Below are 14,036 nucleotides of genomic sequence, written 5' to 3'. Positions count from 1 at the left end.
CAAAAAGATTTGTGATAATGATCAGATTGTGGTCATGGGCGCTGACAAGGGAGGGAACATAGTTTTATGGCCTAAACTTGAGTATCTCCAGGAGGCACAACGCCACTTATCAGATACTGATTGCTATTGCAAAGTAGGTCGAGATTATCTCACTCAAATTAAAAAAACTGCCTCCTCCCTGTTGGCACAATGGAAAAGAATGGGGCTTCTTTCCAAAAATGAGTATTTATTTCTCAAGAATGATCATCCAACTACAGCCACCCTTTACTTTATTCCTAAGGTCCACAAGGGAATTCACCCTATACCTGGCAGACCCATCATCTCTGCCAGGAAGAGCCTTTTGGAAGCCATGTCTAAGTATGTTGACTATTTTCTTCAGTCACATATGATTGCTTTGCCGTCCTTTATTAAGGACACTGGCGATTTTTTGAAGAAAATACAAGAAGTTCATTGGCAACCGAATTTCATGTTGATCACGCTAGACATTGCTTCCCTTTATACGAGCATAATACACTCACAAGGGTTGGAGGCTATAGAGTACTTCTTGGGTTTTCGCTCCATTAATTTCAAAGAGCATAATGATATGCTCCTTCAAATGATTGACCTTTGCCTCAATAACAATGTATTTCTCTTCAATAAAGTTTTATACAAACAACTCAGGGGTGTGGCCATGGGGGCATGTTTTTCCCCAACCTATGCCTGCCTTTTGGTGGGTTGGTGGGAGGAACATGTCCTCCGAGCCACACACAAGAATATGTGGGATTCACATATTCGATACTATGGCAGGTACATAGACGATATTTTTATCGTTTGGGAAGGATCTAAAGAGGAGGCTTTCTCTTTTGTGAATTCAATCAATACCAACACTATGAATTTACAGTTTACGGCAAACATCAGTAATGAGAGGGTAGAATTTTTGGATGTGGAGGTCTTTATTTTAGACAACCACATAGAAACCAAATTGCATAGAAAAAGCACAGCTGGAAATTCCATCTTACATGCCAGCAGTGCCCATCCACCCCACCTCATATACAGCATTCCTTATGGGGAATTTCTTCGCCTACGGCGTATTTGTAGCCGCCAATCTGACCTTGAACAATGTCAGAAGGAAGCCTTTGATCGATTCCTTGCCCGAGGTTATAATCAATCTAACCTTAAAAGAGCACTTGATAAAGCTAATCTTTGCTCACGTGAATCCTGCCTTCCCACTGAACAACCACATACCACATCTCTTGAGAGTGGAATAACGAATGAGGTTACACAACCTACTAGAATAATTACCACTTTTTGCAAACAACATAAAAATTTCCGTGGTATCATTTACAAACATAGGCCCATTGTTCTGACTGACATGACCCTCAAATTCTTGTTGCCTGACTTACCTAACATCACATTTAGGAGAGCACCCTCTATGAGGGATGCCTTAGTTAAATCTAACCCTGAAGTCACGGAAACAGTCACTTGGTTATCACGTTCTGGCTTTTTCAAATGCACTTCATGCCGTGCTTGTAAATTTGGAACCAATGTTTCTGAATACACCACAGCGTTCAGTAACATTCCAGTACAAATAAAACACCATTACACCTGTCGTACGGACTATGCAGTTTATGTGCTTGAATGCACTTGTCATCTTAAGTATGTGGGCAGTACTAAATTACCGGTTTTCAATCGCATTTTGCAACATCTTCGTGCGATTGTTAACTCGGATTCCACGTACCCTGTTGCCCGACATTTTAAAGCCATCCACTCCAACAAAATCAGTGACTTGAAATATTTTGTCATTGGGGCAGTGCCCCCTTCTATCCGTGGGAGCAACAGAGAGAAACAACTTCGTCAGCTAGAATCCTCTTTCATCCTATTGCTTGACACTAAAATGCCAAATGGGATGAATACGAGTGAGGACCTGCATAACTTCTTGTAAATATTTCATAAATTCTGTATCTGATCCTTTGGATGTTTTTTTATGCAGATGTGCTAAAAACTTTTGGATTAGTCACTTACACATGTAGTTGCTCTATGCTTCCCTGGCAGTCTTAATATCAATTCTATTTTTTAGGATTATTATTTTTCTTTATTGTCTTCTGTTTTACCTCATTTTCTTTTTCCTTTCTTTTTACCGTTTTATTACTTTGACTCTCTTTTATCCCTAAAAACTTTATATTTTAGGATTTTAAGTAATTATTGTTTACTTAACTTTCAAGCATTCATTCCGAGAATATGAGCATGAAACTGTGTTATTATTAACCAATGAACCGTGGATTTTGTGTTTTAGTACATTTTAATCTTGATTGAGATCTATTACTGTATTCAATTAATTCTGGGGCACTTGCCAGATATTCCTTACAGTCAATGTATGCTCAACATTATGTTGTGTACTATTCTTTGTGATTTGTTAGAGTGTTGAACTCTTTTAGATGAATTCGCGTCAGTTTCATGGTGATTCCTCAGTTCTCTAGTGTTTTGTTTATTTTCATTGAGCACGAAACAATTGATTGGGTGTTACTATCTTTTTAAAGGAAGGTCCGGTTTCAGTGCGTCATGTGATCAAGATCGCGGAGGCGATCGAAACGCGTCTGAGGCGGACACTTGTCTGACTTAATGGAATAAATCAGAAATGAAACTTTAAACTGCTTGGCATATCTTCTTTGGACAACAGCATCGTGTATGGTTCGAGGTCCGTACCTGTTTTCTAGACTCCCCAGCTTGATTGGGAGTTCAGGACTTGTCTTCATATATATATATATATATATATATATATATATATATATATATATATATATATATATATATATTTTTTCGAAAGTCACTGTGGGGAGCCACTCACCCTCCTAACGACGCCGGTGCCAGCAGCGGGCACAGTCCCGCTATGTATATTTTCAAAGAAGTCGTTATCCCAAGCTTCAGAATAACTTCCAGCGGCACACCAGAGGACGAGTTCAATAAAGATTTATTGCCTCAAAAACAAAACAGTACTGTTTGTTTTTGAGGCAATAAATCTTTATTGAACTCGTCCTCTGGTGTGCCGCTGGAAGTTATTCTGAAGCTTGGGATAACGACTTCTTTGAAAATATATATATATATATATTCACTTAAAAAACCATAGGTTTCACACATGTTATAGTTAGCTGGACATTTCACTCGTAAAAAACCAATGAAATTCCCCCGTTATAGTTAGTGCAGGCAACTATAACTCACGCGACCGCAATCCTCTGCTGATGACGTCAGATATTACATCACTGATGACATATGTGTCTTTATGAAAAATAAATATTTGTAATATATGTATAGCTAAAGATTAATGGAAGAAGACATGGGTAAATAAGTGTCTAAATACAGTGATGTAATATCTGACGTCATCAGCAGAGGATTGCAGTCGCGTGAGTTATAGTTGCCTGCACTAACAATAATTGGGTAATTTCATTGGTTTTTTACGAGTGAAATGTCCAGCTAACTATAACATGTGTGAAACCTATGGTTTTTTAAGTGAATTTGCAAGGTTTTTTAAATGCTAATTCGTAACTATAACGTGTGTGAAACCTATGGTTTTTTCAGTGAATATATAAACATATAAATATAATCTGCATATCTATATAAATATAAATTCATGCAAACATATACATATATGCATACATATGCATAGTATGTACATGAAAGTTTGAAAAACTAATAAAAGCAAAGCTAAAAAGCCACCTAATTACAAACAGAATTGCTTTAACTTAAACGAGGGCGAGACCTATTGCATTTTCAATGCTTGTTTACTTTGATTCCATCAAGAAGGCATTCAGATGTGTCCCTGTAGTAAAGCTACTGCTCACCAGGCAAGTCTGCTGCTGGTATTGAAAGTGCATGTTTCAGTCTGCATGTCAGAATTTTTTAATGAAATAGAAGAGGATTTGATAAGTCACTCAAAATGTGCCCTAATTTTTCATTTTTCCTCACTAATCATAATTTCTATGGCAAAATGAACCTCCTCATTGTGTTCCTTTTAAATTAAACTACTCACTCTCTACTACTCACTCGCTACTACTTTCTACTACTCACTCTCTACTACTCACTTTCTACTACTCTCTACTACTCTACTACTCTCTACTACTCTACTACTCTCTACTACTCTACTACTCTCTACTACTCTACTACTCTCTACTACTCTCTACTACTCTCTACTACTCACTCTCTACTACTCTCTACTACTCACTCTCTACTACTCTCTACTACTCACTCTCTACTACTCACTACTCACTCTCTACTACCTACTACTCACTCTCTACTACTCACTCTCTACTACTCACTCTACTACTCACTCTACTACTCACTCTCTACTACTCACTCTACTACTCACTCTACTACTCTCTACTACTCACTCTACTACTCTCTACTACTCACTCTACTACCTCTACTACTCACTCTCTACTACTCACTCTCTACTACTCACTCTCTACTACTCACTCTACTACTCACTCTACTACTCACTCTACTACTCACTCTACTACTCACTCTACTACTCACTCTACTACTCTCTCTGCTACTCACCCTCTACTACTCACCCTCTACTACTCACCCTCTACTACTCACTCTCTACTACTCGCTCTCTACTACTTGCTCTCTACTACTTGCTCTCTACTACTTGCTCTCTACTACTCACTCTACTACTCACTCTCTACTACTCACTCTCTACTACTCACTCTCTACTACTCACTCTCTACTACTCACTCTCTACTACTCTCTCTACTACTCTCTCTACTACTCTCTCTACTACTCTCTCTACTACTCTCTCTACTACTCACCCTCTACTACTCACCCTCTACTACTCACCCTCTACTACTCTCTCTCTACTACTCTCTCTCTACTACTCTCTCTCTACTACTCTCTCTCTACTACTTGCTCTCTACTACTTGCTCTCTACTACTCACTCTACTACTCACTCTCTACTACTCCCTACTACTCCCTCTACTACTCACTCGCTACTTCTCCACTACTCTCTACTAATCACTCTCTACTACTCACTCTGTACTACTCTCTACTACTCACTCTCTCTACTACTCACTCTCTCTACTACTCACTCTCTCTACTACTCACTCTCTACTACTCACTCTCTACTACTCACTCTCTACTACTCACTCTCTACTACTCACTCTCTACTACTCTCTCTCTACTACTCTCTCTCTACTACTCTCTATCTCTCTCTACTACTCACTCTCTACTACTCTCTACTGCTCACTCTCTACTGCTCACTCTCTACTGCTCACTCTCTACTACTCATTCTCTACTACTCACTCTACTACTCATTCTCTACTACTCAATCTCTGCTACTCTCTCTCTGCTACTCAGTCTTCACTACTCACTCTCTACTACTCTCTACTACTCTCTCTAATACTCACTCTCTACTACTCCCTCTACTACTCTCTACTACTCCCTCTACTACTCACTCTCTACTACTCTCTACTTCTCACTCGCTACTACTCTCTACTACTCACTCTCTACTACTCACTACTACTCTCTCCTACTCACTCTCTGCTACTCTCTCTACTACTCTCTACTACTCTCTCTACTACTCTCTCTCTACTCTCTATTACTCATCCTCTACTCTCTACCTCTCTACCATTCTCTACCTCTCTCTCTACTACTCTCTACCTCTACCTCTACGTCTCTACCTCTACGTCTCTACCTCTCTACCTCTCTCTACACGCACACATATGCACATATATGCATTTATATATATGTATGTGTATATATATGTATATACATACATATATAAACATATATAATCTGCATATCTATATAAATACAAATATAAATGCATGCATACATATACAGATATGCATCTTATTTACATGAAATTTTGAAAAACACTAATAAATGCAAATCTAAAAAGCCACCTAATTACAAACAGAATTGCTTTAACTTAAACGAGGGCGAGACCTATTGCATTTTCAATATTTGTTTACTTTGGTTCCATCAAGAAGGCATTCAGATGTGACACATTTGCCATAAATTCTGAATGGTAGCACTCTAGTTCCTCATTAGATCACTGTAGTAAAGCTACTGCTCACCAGGGAAGTCTGCTGCTGGTATTCAAAGTGCATGTTTCAGTCTGCATGTCAGAACTTTTTAATGAAATAGAAGAGGATTTGAGAAGTCAAAATGTGCCCTAAGTTTTCTTTCTGCAGCACTAGTCATAATTTCTATGGCAAAATGAACCCCCTCATTTTGTTCCTTTGCAAATTAAATGTTTTAAATGTTACCACTTTATTCCAATCAAGATGGCTGCAGGTGTGCCATACTTTTGTCATAAGTAAGACTGTTAGCGCTCTAGTTGTTATTTCACTCTGGGATTTCTGTCATTGGGCTATACTTGGGCTACATCTCGGTGATATTTGTGCTACATTTGGGCTCTTTTGTCTCTGGTGGCCATTTTGGGAGACTTATTTGTTATGAAGTTTCCTAATTTCCTCATTTACTACAGTCTCCTCAGTAGGAAATGCTTTCAGTTTTTTACTTTGATTCAATGAAGAAGGCATTCAGATGTGTCACACATTTGCCATAAATTCAGAATGTTAGCACTCTAGTTGCTCATTAGATCCCTGTAGTAAAGCTACTGCTCACCAGGGAAGTCTGCTGCTGGTATTGAAAGTGCATGTTTCAGTCTGCATGTCAGAATTCTTTAATGAAATTGAAGAGGATTTGAGAAGTCACTCAAAATGTGCCCTAATTTTTCTTTCTGCAGCACTAATCATACATTCTATGGCAAAATGAACCCTCTCATTTTGTTCCTTTTTAAATTAAATGTTTTAAATGTTACCACTTTATTCCAATCAAGATGGCTTCAGGTGTGCCATACCTTTGTCATAAGTAAGACTGTTAGCGCTCTAGTTGTTCTTTGGAACACTCTGGGAAGCTGCAGTAGAACACAAAGGAATCAACTGACAGTCTCTGCCCTTGTTGGATGTATATGTTTTACTGAGAATGTCAGACTTCATTCTCACATGACTGAGAAAGATAATGTGAATTTACAGAAAATATGCTCTCAGTTTAGCTTATAGATCACCTTCCAAACCTCTGTGGGAAAAGCATGTGAAAATAGTTCTCTCAAACATGATTCATGATATCCCAGCAGAAGGCTTTTTCACATGGTAAAATCACCTTAGAACATACTACAATTCCTAAAATGAGTATGGTACCATCAACAAATGATTTATAATGTAACTAAGGTCTTAAACTTTCTATTAACTGCAATGCTTTTTAATGAGGTGCTATCATGTATATTGATCCCAAGATGGCTGCCAACACTTCTTGGATGAAGTGCTGACAGCCAATCAGATCTCACAATGAGATGTGTGGTTAGGCTCCGCCCAGATATGTATATGATTTTACTTTTGATTCTCTCAGGAACTACTGAACTGATTTACACCATATATGCAAAAGGCACATGCCTGACCTGAGGACTACCTCTTTGCCAAATTTCAAGTAATTCTGTTCAGCCGTTCTGGCTGTAGCTGTGTCTAAAGGTCCTATGGAAAAATGCATGGGGAAAACGCGTTTTGGGACCCCCCTTTTTTCTCGGCCCCCGCTTGACGAATCACCCCGAGACTTTCAGGGTAGGAGCTGAACGGAGCGCCCCATTAGCTCGCTTACGTTTTCCATCGCCTTTCCGCCAACAAACGAGAGTGGACCCAAGATGAGTGCAATTTGTGTTTATTCACCACCTTGCAAGTCTCGTCATATATATATGGATATATAGATATATTTATATATATCAAAATTCCCATTAAATACTTTAATCAGGTGCTAGGCCCGTTCTGAAATTTAGAGTGCCCTAGAGCAAATCACCCCTATTTCAGAAAGAGAAATCATTATCTACGATTCACGTGACGGCTACCACACAGCAGTAAGAACAGCAACGAATTTTAATACACTGCATGTGTCAAGCTTTGTAAAGCCGCTAAACCTAAAATATTATGAAAAACACACCATCTCTTAACATCTCTAAAAAAACCTATGTCTTAAACAACAACTCTGAACAATTCCCATGCCTGCATATGACCTTCCATTCCCCTCAATCCACTGCACACAGTCACTGCCACACAACTCCACAAAGAAAACGCAGGCTGTTAATCAGCATCACATTGGTTTAATACCTGGTTCAGGTCTTCAGACATAATTTAAATTCCCAATTGTAAGAGAACACCAACTACATCCACCAGTCATGGGGTGGATCTAAGACGGGTGCTGACATCTCAGACTGGCTAAATCACCTACATGACACGCACAAAAGATGATGGGAAGCAGTTTGGTGTAGCACTTCAACCCATCGTTCTTTTGGTCACCATGCCACCTCAGTTTGGACCCAGCAAAAAGCAAATCAGTCTTGACCCTTCTCCTCATGGGAACGGTCCAGTGCAAACTGCCAATTTAGTTTCTGTCTGAACCAGAGCACAAGCAACCCAGGACATCCATCATTTTCAGTTTGGGCTCATGAGCAGGGTACAGCTAGGTTCCAGTGATAAAGTGAACATGGGACCCACGTGAACAGTAGCTCCAAATATGTGGTCCTGCTCTATTGGATATTGGACTCATTATGTTTGCTGACAGCATTATGGGGTCATTTTATGTATGATGCTGACCTTCCTACAACATAATAGGTTAGATTATACTCACACCAGATTTTTTGCCTTATCCTGGCTTTAAAACCTTACTGAAACTCTCTATTTGGTTTATTTAAATTCTTTATGTCTATTGTAAATGGTGCCTAAAGTGCAACTCTGGCATGGAAATCTAAATGGCTGCGGTGTGTATTTACACCACCCTTATATATGACAAAAATATAGGTCTGCTAGAAGCACAACTGTCATCTGGCTGGGCTCCAGTTTGAATGCACTGAGTGTCATATAGCACATAACAATGCCCTTACCATTTAAGAAAAGCCAATTTTTATGTAATCATAATTCACCCTTAAAGCGTGCCTTGTAAGCATATTTTAAAATAGAGCACACTACAAAGTGGGTTGTTATGCCCTCAAAGTAAAATAAAACCAATAAACTGTTTCACTATGTAGGGCTAGGTAAGTTTGGAGGGGATTCAAATCTTAATTCTGTATCTACATATCTACATTTAGAGAAAGCTTAAAACAATCCTAAAATGTAATGGTGAATTCAGATTTTTGATGAAGTTAGTAAAAAACAAGTTTCTTACTTTCGGTAATACTCTTTTTGGTGGCTACTCTAACTGCAGATTCTTCACCTTGTGAATATCTCCTTGCCCCAGACTGGATCTGGAGCACTTCCCTTGCTCGTTAGAGGTGGCGTCATGCAGCTCTGTTTTAGGTCCCATGCCACCCGGATATGACACTGGGGCCCCTATATAGCCACCACCTACATCAGTTGATGTCAGTTTCCTCCTGATATTTGTCTGTGCATTCGGACGCACAGCTTTAAATAATGAACTTGTGCAAGTGTGGAGATCTCCAGATTGGAATATTATTAGTATGAACTAGATGAGACCATTCCAATAGAACGGGGGGATAGATGGGTCAAGTGAGGAATCTGCGGTTAGAAGAGTAGCCACCAGAAACAGCATTACCGAAGGTAAGCAATTTAATGGATTTCTCTAACTGCAGATTCCTCACCTTATGAACAGAAACCAAAGCAGTACCTTCCCAGGTCGTGGGCTTGTGTAATGACTCGGAACAGGAAATCCTATCAGACAGATAGGCAAAATGTCCCTCCCGCCAGACCTGCCTATCGAGACGCACCCTGCGCACCAGTGCGGTGGTAGCAACCTTTGCTCTGGTTGAAATAGCATGCAGACCTTTTTGAGGCAATTTCTTGGCCAGTATATAACAAATGTTGATGCACAAGACAATCCATCTGGAGAGGGTTCTTTTCTGAACGTCTTTCCTGTTTTTCATCCCAAAAAATACTACAAATAGCCAATTTCCACCCAATGTTCTTGGGTGCTATCAGTGTAAAGGCTTGGGGCTCTCTCAGTCGAAATGATGAAATATTTCATCCTCTTTAGATGGATGAGACAGGATATAGATGGCTGGGAAGGTGATAGACTGCCCGATGTGGAAAGGTGTGAAAACCTTTGTTGAGAAATGTCACTATCATCCTGAAAACTAGTTTGTCTAGGAAGGTGGTGGTGTATGGCTGCAGGACAGAGTGCAGAAATTCACACATGCGTCGAGCCGACGTGATTGCCATAAGGAATGTCATCTTCAGCTTAAAGGGGCACAGAGAGCAGCTTTGCATTGGTTGAAATGGGGAAGGCAAGGGAGAACTGTGAACCAAATTAAGGTCCCACTGTAGCATCACAAATGGTGTTGGAAGGAACATATGGGTCCACCCTATCAAAAAACGCATCACATCAGGTGATATAAATAAAGATGGTTGATCAGGTAAATATAGGAAGGCAGAAAGGGCCAATAAACATTCTTTAACCATTGCCACAACAACACCTTGCTGGGCCAATGAAAGACAAGACAAATGTATGCCAGAAAACTGTGCCTGTAGAGACTAGATATTTCAGGAGGACCATCAGACAACAAACTTCTCCGAGCATCCTGCATACGCTGTTTTAGTGAAGGGACGCTTGTCAGCCCAAGCGATTGCCAGTAGCTGAGATGAAGTCAACCATTCCAACAATTACCTTGTTGTTGCAGTTGAAGCCTTAAGTGTTACACGATCATCTACCTGTGCATTATCTATGCTCCCCTCACACACACTACCACTCTCATAGTGCATCATTGCTGAAGATAGGGTTGTGTACCGCCCCATATAACACTAGTACGAGCCCATTGGTCAGTGAGATCGTTTAAACAGGAGCCCCTCCCTGAGTTCTTCGCTTGGCTTACGAAGCTCTTGTGAACCTCGTTGGATCTCGGCATCTTCAGAGAAACCGGTGTTGTATTTTCGGAGTACCGTCAGGCCTGCCTATCTGGAAATCTAGAGTTCATCTTCCTACCCGATACCTTTCCCTTGGAGAAATCTACGTCGACTCTGGGTTCGGACGGTTCTAGAACCACGGACTAGAGAACGGCAGACGCGAACTTTTTCCTGCCTTGAACCCCTCCCCCTGTGGACCATCGAGACGCACTCGAGCGAGGACAGGAGCGGTTTTCCTTTTCCCTGAAACTCCTGCGAGTTTCCGTGCACAGACCGGAGTCATCGCTGCCTGTACTCGAACCTGTGTTCCCCTAACACTGAGGGAGGAACTGCAAGCACCAAGAAATGGGTACGTGCGACGCGCTGCTAGCGTGTCCATCTTTCTCCCGCAGCTCTTTCACCGTACCTTCACGCCCACTACCGCGTCTCCCGCTTTACGCGGTTATAGATACTAACGAAGCCTCTCTCTAAAGGATTACCCCCACAAGTGTTCACCGAGAAGACTTTATTTTCATACACTGGAATCTCTTGAGAAAACTATCAAGATTCGCCACATTTTTGTTATGGTTTGTGAAGCCAAGAACGGAGTCACTTAAGCAGTGCTTTTTTACTGACGACGGCACAAAACTTTATTGCAACAATCACTCGTCAGTACCAACTGCTGTTGATAGACTCCTACTTCTGCGTTCCTTCTGCTAGGAGCGCCTTCATTTCTCTGTATAGAGACTTGCCTCATGTACCCCTTTGGGTGGATTACGTTGGAATTGAACATTGTAAAGAACCACTTTTCTGTTCTAATGTGAGTATGTGGAGGTACACAACCATTCTTTTTAGGTAGAGGTTGTTCACTGTTCGTTTGTACTTCTCTTAGTTTAGACTACCAGGCTTTAACTCTTGCATTCTTTTCTTTCCCTGTTTGTTATTTTCATCTCCTAAAGTGCTGATTATAAATCACCTATCCCTTCCTTCTGAGAGACTTCAGCCTCCTTGGTGGGCTTTCTGGAGGTCCTGGGTTGGGTATTATTCATCTCTCAGAGGCTTGCTCGTTCTGGAGATGGTCTTACCTTAGGGGAGAGTTGAGATCCCGGTCTTCGCTCCCGTGGATGCTGGCAGTTGCCCTAGTCTTATGCAAGTAAGTCGTGTAAAACGAATGACGGAAAGCCAAGCCCACGAATAGTTACATTCCCCGAGCAAAGATGGATAACGTACTCATAGACGCTACCCTGTCCAGTGAGACGCCTGAAACAACTGTGAACGAATTGGCCTCCGCGGTGGTAAATTTACAAGCAGAACTCCGACTGTTGAGAACTGATAATCAACGGTTAGTTACATAACTAGATCACCTCAAGACACAAAGGCGGTTAGAGACCAGTGTAGTCGAAGCAGCCTCAAAATCCAAGAGAAGCTATATACGACCTGCTCACTTTTATGGTCCTTCCCATGCTTCCGCCCAGCCTGATCCTTCTCCCGGGGACAGTGGGGCTCAACAGGTTAACGTAACGGTAGTAACTCCGTCCCCAACTCCATTAGCCATGCCAGAAAGGTTTAACTGAGATAGTAGCAAATACGGGGTGTTCATAAACCAGTGCCACCTCCAGTTTCTTTGTCGAGCCACCTCGTTTGCACCATCATATGCGAACCTTTTTATGGGTCACTATGAAAGGGAGCATGCTTGGAAATCCAGTAATACTTTTGATGACAACATTGTCTATTGGGGCAGATTCATAGACGATATTTTTATAATTTGGAACGGGAGTGAAGATAAATTGAAACTCTTTCATAGTCATTTGAATACCAACAATCACAATATAACTGTCACTCTTGAGTATAGTACGGAAAAAATAGTCTTTTTAGACGTTGAAATGTATGTCAGTAAGGGACATTTAGAGTCGAGACTCTATCGGAAACCCACATCTACAAACTCTATTTTACATGCCAGGTCAGGACATCTCAAAAGGCAGATTGATAATATTCCGTATGGGGAATTTTTAAGAGCCAAAAGAAACTGTAGCAATGAGAGAGAATATCTGAACATCAGTAAAGATATTACTGAAAGATTCCTCAAAAGAGGATATGAGAAAAAGATTGTAGATCGAGCTAGAAACAAAGCAGGTAAAGTAAAAAGAGACACATTACTATATGACAGACCTAGACTAGAAATGGACAAGAAAGAAGTGATCAGGTATATCACGACTTATAGTGATGGCAACAATAGAGTATTTAGATCACTCTGTAAACATTGGGAAGTACTAACGATCGATAAAGATATCTCAGATTTTTTGGGGGTCAAACCTAATATGGTGTTTAAAAAAGCCCCCACACTAAGGAGCATTCTTAGTCCAAGTGATACGAGATCATATCCTGTACAAAACACTGATCATGATCAATGGTCACGAATTAGTCAACCAACACCAGGTTCATACAGATGCAGTCAGTGTATCTGTTGTAAACATGTCATAAATAAAAAGACAACCTTCATTGACTTTACTAACAAAAAAACATATAAAATCAAATCCTTTATTAATTGCAATACAAGCTATTGCGTATATGTTATGACTTGTGTATGTAAAAAGATATATGTAGGTTCGTCAACGAGAAAGCTTAAAACAAGATGGATGGAACATTTGAGAGCAATAAAAAATTGTGACCCAAAATATCCGTTGGCAGTTCATTTTAAAGAAAAGCATAGACGAAATGAACTGAACAATATTGAGTTAATGGGAATTGAGCAAGTCACTATTGATCGGAGAGGAGGTGATTTAGAAGCGAAACTGAGATCCAGGGAAACGTTTTGGATTAATAAACTACAAGCGGTTAAGTTTGGTCTTAACATTGATAGAGAGATTTATACCCTTCTGATATAATATGGACTTTAAATGTCCCGTGATTAAATCTTTTTCACATATAACTTTTTTGATTTTGATTTATAAACTGTTTATTGATCCCATACCTCTTGTGCATCAATAATTAATGTGTTAGATGAATTAACAATATTGAGGTATTCCTCTTTGATGGTGATCTCAAAACTTTATTATATTGGAATTATAACCCGGTCTTTTACTTCTTTTACTTTTTTACTTCTTTCCAAGAATTGTGTTGTATGATCTAACGTTTAATATGTTATCATTTTAATATGAAGTCAACCTATGAGATAGC

General features: G+C 40.1%; 1 protein-coding gene across 2 annotated transcripts in view; it reads right to left on the bottom strand.

The window, feature by feature from the left end:
* RASA1 (RAS p21 protein activator 1) overlaps window positions 1-14,036 on the bottom strand; it is a 1,052,852-nt gene that overhangs the window by 550,109 nt on the left and 488,707 nt on the right. The window lies entirely within an intron of this gene.

Source organism: Triturus cristatus, chromosome 2_1 (assembly GCF_964204655.1).
Source record: "Triturus cristatus chromosome 2_1, aTriCri1.1, whole genome shotgun sequence".
Lineage (NCBI taxonomy): Eukaryota > Metazoa > Chordata > Amphibia > Caudata > Salamandridae > Triturus > Triturus cristatus.
The sequence above is the reverse complement of the archived record's forward strand: the minus strand, read 5'-3'. Positions and strand labels throughout refer to the sequence as shown.